This window comes from Hipposideros armiger, unplaced genomic scaffold (genome assembly GCF_001890085.2).
Source record: "Hipposideros armiger isolate ML-2016 unplaced genomic scaffold, ASM189008v1 scaffold_321, whole genome shotgun sequence".
NCBI lineage: Eukaryota > Metazoa > Chordata > Mammalia > Chiroptera > Hipposideridae > Hipposideros > Hipposideros armiger.
In genome coordinates this window covers 466917-473173 of record NW_017731671.1, presented here as the reverse complement: position 1 = coordinate 473173, position 6257 = coordinate 466917, and the positions used below count along the sequence as shown (strand labels likewise).

At 56.7% G+C, this 6257-nt stretch overlaps 1 protein-coding gene across 1 annotated transcript in view; it reads right to left on the bottom strand.

Moving 5' to 3' along the window:
• CACNA1I (calcium voltage-gated channel subunit alpha1 I) overlaps nt 1–6249 on the bottom strand; it is a 110034-nt gene extending 103785 nt beyond the window's left edge. The window contains exon 1 of the mRNA XM_019660538.1: nt 5935–6249. The gene's annotated coding sequence lies outside the window, so the exon portion shown is untranslated. The remainder of the gene's footprint in view (nt 1–5934) is intronic.
• Nucleotides 6250–6257: the final 8 nt, after the last annotated feature.

Genomic DNA, 6257 nt, shown 5'->3' with positions numbered 1-6257 from the left:
GTGTGTGTGTGTGTGTGTGTGTGTGTGTGTGTGTGTGTGTGTGTACACACAGGCAGGCAACTTGTTTATCCCTTTGTCAACAACCACACATCAGCTAACGTCACAGCTAGAAGACTAAGAAACAAATTCATTCTGAGAATACTAGAATCCTGGAATCCCAGAATCAGAATATCTTAGAGTCACGCAGAACCTCAGAGGCCCAAGATATTAACTACAATAACCTTGGACTCTGCAGTGTGGCGTTTCAGAGCTGGAAGCCAAGACCTGTGTTGGAGTTCCATTTGATATCAATCCACCTTGGCACACAGCTCAGCCTGGCAGGGGCCCTCAGTGACCCTGTCTATATAACATGAGGGTGACAAGTGATCTGTGGCAGAGTTGCTGGGAGAATGAACTGGGGAGACACACATGAACACCTGACCACACAGAGAACACTCAACCAGCAATAGTGAGCCCCATGATGGTCTCCCACGCGTGTTAGCACAGTCAGCCACAGAATTCCAGAACCCTGGAACTTAGGAGTCCCAGAAACACAGGGTCTGATCTCAGACTCCTATGAGCTGCAGATCTTCACACAGGGACTCTCTGAAAAGAATGGGACCTCAAAGTGGTCTGACCTGTCACCACACACACTGACACAGTCACACACATGGGCACATGCACACTCACATACACAATCACACACAGACACACACATTCTCTTACACACACACATCTTACACATTCACACACAATCACACAGACATACACAGATACCCGCTTACACACAGATACATACACTCTCACACAGATACACACTCACATACAGACACATATATAACACCTACTCACACAGACACAGACACACACACACACACACACACACACACACACCCCAATGCCAAGGCTGCATCTGGTGGCCTATAGAAAAGTCTCTGTGAGGCTGCAGGAAACCTGCCTCCCAGAACCTTCCAGCCTGCGTCCCAGAGCCCGTGGAACCCTCTGTCTGCTCCCTCTTCCGCATGACAGCCCTGCAGATGCCTGCCGACAGCCCGCCCACCCCACAGCCTCATTTGCCCCAGGCCTCTTGTCACCTTCTCCCTGATCCATTCCTTGGGTGACAATTTCCAGATCATCTGCTCCTTGGGACCCCCTCCCCAGTCACATTCAAGTTTGCCTACTTTCCTCTGCAAGGACTGGACCAGGTTTGCACCAAGTTACCCAGAGTAGAGCAGACAGGTCGCCTGCCTGGTTCTGCAGGGGGCCCTCTCTTGCTGCATCCTGGGAGCCCCACGGCCTGGCTGGCAACCCAGTCAGACTGCAGCACCTTAGGGACATGTGGTCCACTGGTCCCCCGAGATCTTCTTCAGAGGAGCTGTAGCAAAGGCGAGGCTCTTCTAGCCTCAAGATGAATGGCTGAAGTTTGGCCCCTGAGTGCATGACCTGACACAAAACTTGCTCTGGTCTGGCCAGCTGGGCCTGCCCACACATTGCAGTCGTCTTGGTCCTGTCACCAAAATCAACAGCTAGCCCTCCCAGCTTTGCAGTGTTCAATGAATTGGATCAGCAGCCCCTCCCATGACGGCTAAAAAGAGTCACAGCTGACATTCTTTGTCAAGCACCTACTATGTGCCAGGCACCTCATTACAATCCAGCGAAGTACGTGTGTTTACTCTCTCCATTTTATAGCTGAGGAAACTGAGGCACAGAGAGGTTAAAGAATTTTCCCAAGGTCAAGAAGTACTTAGTGAAAGAGCTGGAATTTGGATGTGGAAGGCCCAAATCCAAGCCTCCAGTTAAAGGGTTGCGCAGGCCAGGCTGTGGACAGAAGGTGACAGTCCACCCACCTACCCACCGCTTGGAGGGGAGCACTAGGCTGTGTTTGATACATGGGGGTACAGATCATGGAAGGCTTTGACAGTACATGGTGTTTGGACGCCCTTGAGCAAGTGGCTGGTTGCTTCTGGAGCTCCAGAACACATGGGCACCTGTCCATATGTCTGTCACTAGGCATTGTCATTTGTTTGTCGGCTCTCAGCCTTATGACAAGTGCCAGCAAGTGAGGCTGTGTTTGAATCTCCATCAGGTTGTTTGAGCATCTCCCAGCAGGCGACTCTGCTGATCAGTTTTTACTCGCTCTGCGGTAATTAGGGCCTTGGGTCTTACTTTGGCTAGCAAATCAGGGTGAACATGGTCCTTGATGGGGGGAAGGGTGTTCTAGCAGAAAGAGCACTGAATCAGGAGTCCCAGGGCCCAGGTTCAAGCTCCAGCTCTACCTTCACTGCATCATACAGTCTCCCCAAGCTTTGGAAAAGAGATTCGGAAAGTGCCTCAAGGAAAGAAAAACAGCTTCACTGTACCAGGCACCATGCTAGGCGCTGTAAAGACACTTCCAAGACACAAAAATCCTTTAAGGTGGAAGGTATTATCCCAATTTTACAAGAAGATGACACTCCCATGATGCTAAGTGCCTTGGCCACCTGGGCTAAGCTCGTGATCATGGACTTGCTCATGTCTCTCCGGCCAGAACAAGAGCTGAGCTGAGTGATCAAGGGAGGAGGTCCAAGTCCCTGGACCAACCGAGAGTGGAATGCGGCCCTCGCTGCCCATCAAGGCTGGTGGTCAGCGGTGAGGAGAGAGAAAACCCAAATGCTCCTCTTCAAATGCATCATCAGCGAGGGCGCCCTGGCGAGAGTGCAGGGCAAGGGGGCGCTGGCCAAGGTAGTGGTTCCAAGATGGGGCAGGGCCAGGTCTGTGTTAGCCTCCAGCCCCAAACAACTGTGACCTCCACCCTGGAGAAACCACTTCCTGTTCATCCTCTCCTGCTCAAGGAGCCCCAGCAGCTCCCAGCACTTGCTCAAGGGGCATCCAAACACCTGTGCTTTCAAAGCCTTCCATGATCTGCACCCCCATGTGTCAAAAACAGTTCCGGGTCTCCCCTCCGAGAGCACGAGAGGTAACCAGGCCTTGTGGCCACGTGACTGCACAGCACCTGGCGCAGGGGAGGCCCCAGGCCCCTCCCAGGGACACAGAAGCTCCAAGAGGCAGGTTTTGTCTGTTCCCTTCTGTTCACTGTGATGTCCCCCGGTGACCATAACAGAGCTTGGCACATAGTAGGTGCTTAATAAATATAGGAGAGAAAGAGAGAGCAGGAAATCAGATTTGTTTTTTTCCCTTCGTAGGCTGGCAGCCATGAGGAGGAGGGACTCAGCCCACATCTTCAGGATCCACAGGCCCACAGACCTACAGACCCACAGGTCCATAAAGCCACATCCACAGGTTCACAGTCACACCCAGAGACCTATAGATCCATGGGCCCGTGGACCCCACATGCTCACACATTCAGAGACCCAGAAACCACGGATCATGGAGCGCGCACCCACAGACCACACACCCACAGCTGTCTCTGAGCCCCCAGCCCAGCCCAGGACTCCTGGGGGGCACAAGGGTTAAGGGCACAAGGCAAGAGCACATCCTGGGAATGTGTGGGAAGGAAATGTTCTGCAGAAAAGAACAGGAGGGAAGGAAGGGGTCAGAAAGGAGCGGAGGCGGGGAAAGAGGACAAGAAAGGAAGAGGAGAGGAGGAGGGGAGAGAGGAGAGAGAAGGAGGGCCCTGCAGCCCGTGGGGTCCCTGTGGAACCCTGCACCCAGCCCCGCATTCCCTTTCCAGACATAGTTTTTGAGCACCCTGAGCCGGGGGCTGGGTACTCTAAGAACAAGGCAGCTGAGAGGAGACAGAGGGAATCAAAGAGCCCCGCAAGAGCCTGTTTCATTACCTTGGACAGCGCTCAGAAGCGGCTGGGGGTGGAGCCCCTCCAGGGTGGGGAAGGGACAGAGTGATGCCCAGAAACAGACCCTCCTGGGAGGGCTGAGGCCCAAGGGAGCCCCACGTGAGGCTCAGGGCGAGGGTGCAAGACATGATAGTAGAGGGGGCTTAGGGAGGGGAGTCCGAGGTGGCACCTACAGGCTCAGGGTGTAGATCTGGGTCCAGGACCACAGACAGGCTAGTCACACTATCCCTGAAACTGCTCCCAGCTTGGCTGTGGGCTCACAGGGCCAGGAGGAGCGGTTCTCCCAGTAACCTCCGCCCTCACCTCCCCACCCAAGGTCAAGAGAAGTCAGAAAACTGCGCTTGGTGCCCCCTGGTGGGCCTAGAAGATGCCCTCTCAGAGGCCCTGGAATAGGGAGATGGGGGGAAAGGGAGCAAAGAACCTTTGTCAAAGGAACAGGAAGGGGCCTTCTGCGGGGCCTGTAGCCCCTCCCCCAAGCTGGCCATCATGGTGCCTAAGGCAGGCCAGGGCCACGCTGGTAGCCAGGAAGGGAGCTCAAGGCGGTGTGGTGCCCAGGCCCGGTGGCGGTTCATGAGCTTGGTGCCAGGCCAGCTCAGTCCCACCCCTCGCAAGAATGTACTCTTCCCTTTTCCTCTCCCTCCCCCTACTGCAGCCCCAGAGCTGGCCCCCACTCAGTGCCACCCTGCTCTGTCACCCACTGGCATCCCCTTGCTCTGGTTCAGTGTGGATGGTAAAGGCAGGAAGGAGACAGGGAGGGCTCTTAGACTCCTTACCCAGTTCCCATCCCAGGCTGGGTCCTGGAGCCTGAACAGAAAGTTTGTCCTAAAGGGTGGACAAGAGTGTCCGAAGCTAGTCCTTGGGGCTGATGAGAGACATTGATCCAAGAGGTGACCCAACAGAGTGGACAGGGCCCGAAGACTGCAGTCTGAACTCCTCGGCCAGACCCTTTCCCATGGGGCCCAACCCATGGACCCAAGCCCCCATATGCATAGCATCCTACCCCTAAGCGGTGCCAGTATCTGCTGGGTGAATCCCCCAGGTGGTGAGAGACAGGATAGAATGGCTCCCTGCTCAGGCCAACCTGAGCACTCCAGCCCCTAGGACACTCCTCACAAGGCATGTCAGACCCCATCACACCACACAGGCAAAGACGCAAGCAGCTTTCTCTCTCTCTCTCTCTCTCTCTCTCTCTCTCTCTCTCTCTCTCACACACACACACACACACACACACACACACACACACACACACACACACACCCCTGGCCCCAGAACACAGACTCCCAGGACCAGAATACAGCTCAGGGGTCTCCCCACATGTCAATCTCATCCATAGCTCAGGGACACCCAGGACCCTGAAGGAGGAGAAAGACACAAGCAGAGTAGCTGACTGATGCCTCTGCCTGGGCCCATCCAGGAGACCCCTCCCCCAAGTATCATGACCACCTTCCCCAGGAGGACTTCCCACCCCCTGCCAAGGCCTCTTGCCCACCACAGCCTCTGCACACACCACCCAGCCGACAATTAAAACCCAATCATCATAACACTCATTATATAACCAGCCCCAACCTGCTGAGGATTCTTTTAGCCCCTGGAGTCCCAGCTTCAACCCTGGCCTGGCCTCATGCAGTGAGGCCTTGGGCACCCCTGGGGGTGCTGACCAGGGAGGGGGCCGCCACCACCCCAGCCTCCAGGAAAGTTAAACACTGCCTGGGATTCCCCCATTCAATCCCAGCGGCCGCTCTCCCTCCGCCAACACTCCAGCTCAGCCTCCTGGACAGTGGCACCAGCTCTGGTCCAGCTGGCCGCAGAGCCGCAGCAGCGGAGGGGCCGCGGGACAGACAGACAGCCTGGGCCCCGGCAGGCAGCCTGACTTGTTGAATAAATTTCTGCAGCGCTGGCTCAGCGGGCTTCAGCATTGGCACGGAAAGAACTTTCGTGGCCTTGGAGAAGGGACCGGTCAAAGTTTCCGTCCTTCCTCCCAAGGCACCTGCCCCGAAGGCACCGGCTGGGGGGGCCGACCTAATGGACACACACGGGTGAGGGAACCGGTCCCCAGAAATAAATAAATAAACGCCTCAATAAAGAATCGACGCGCCAAGAAACTGGCATCGGAGCTGAGCTCTCCCTTCCTTCCCCTTCACCCCCCATCCCCACCTCCACCTACCTGGGCATGGACTTGGCTGGGCAGCGGGGGGTCGTCCAGAATAGAGACGCGGGGACGACGCGTCCCCCCCCAAGCCGGAAATCGAGGGGGACCCCCCAGCCCCCCCCCCACCGCCAATTCAGGATCAGCTGAGCCCCAGAGGCGCCAAGGGAGGCGGGCGGTGGGCAGCGGGCCCGGGGGCCGGGTCCATGGCCGGAGGAGACCTCAGGCTGACGGAGGGTCGGCAGCGATCCGGCGAGAAGTCGGCAGCGCGGACGAGCCGCGAACCGAGCCGGAGTTGGGGCGCGCGGCGGGCGGCGGGCGGCGCTCGGGCGCCGGGGGAG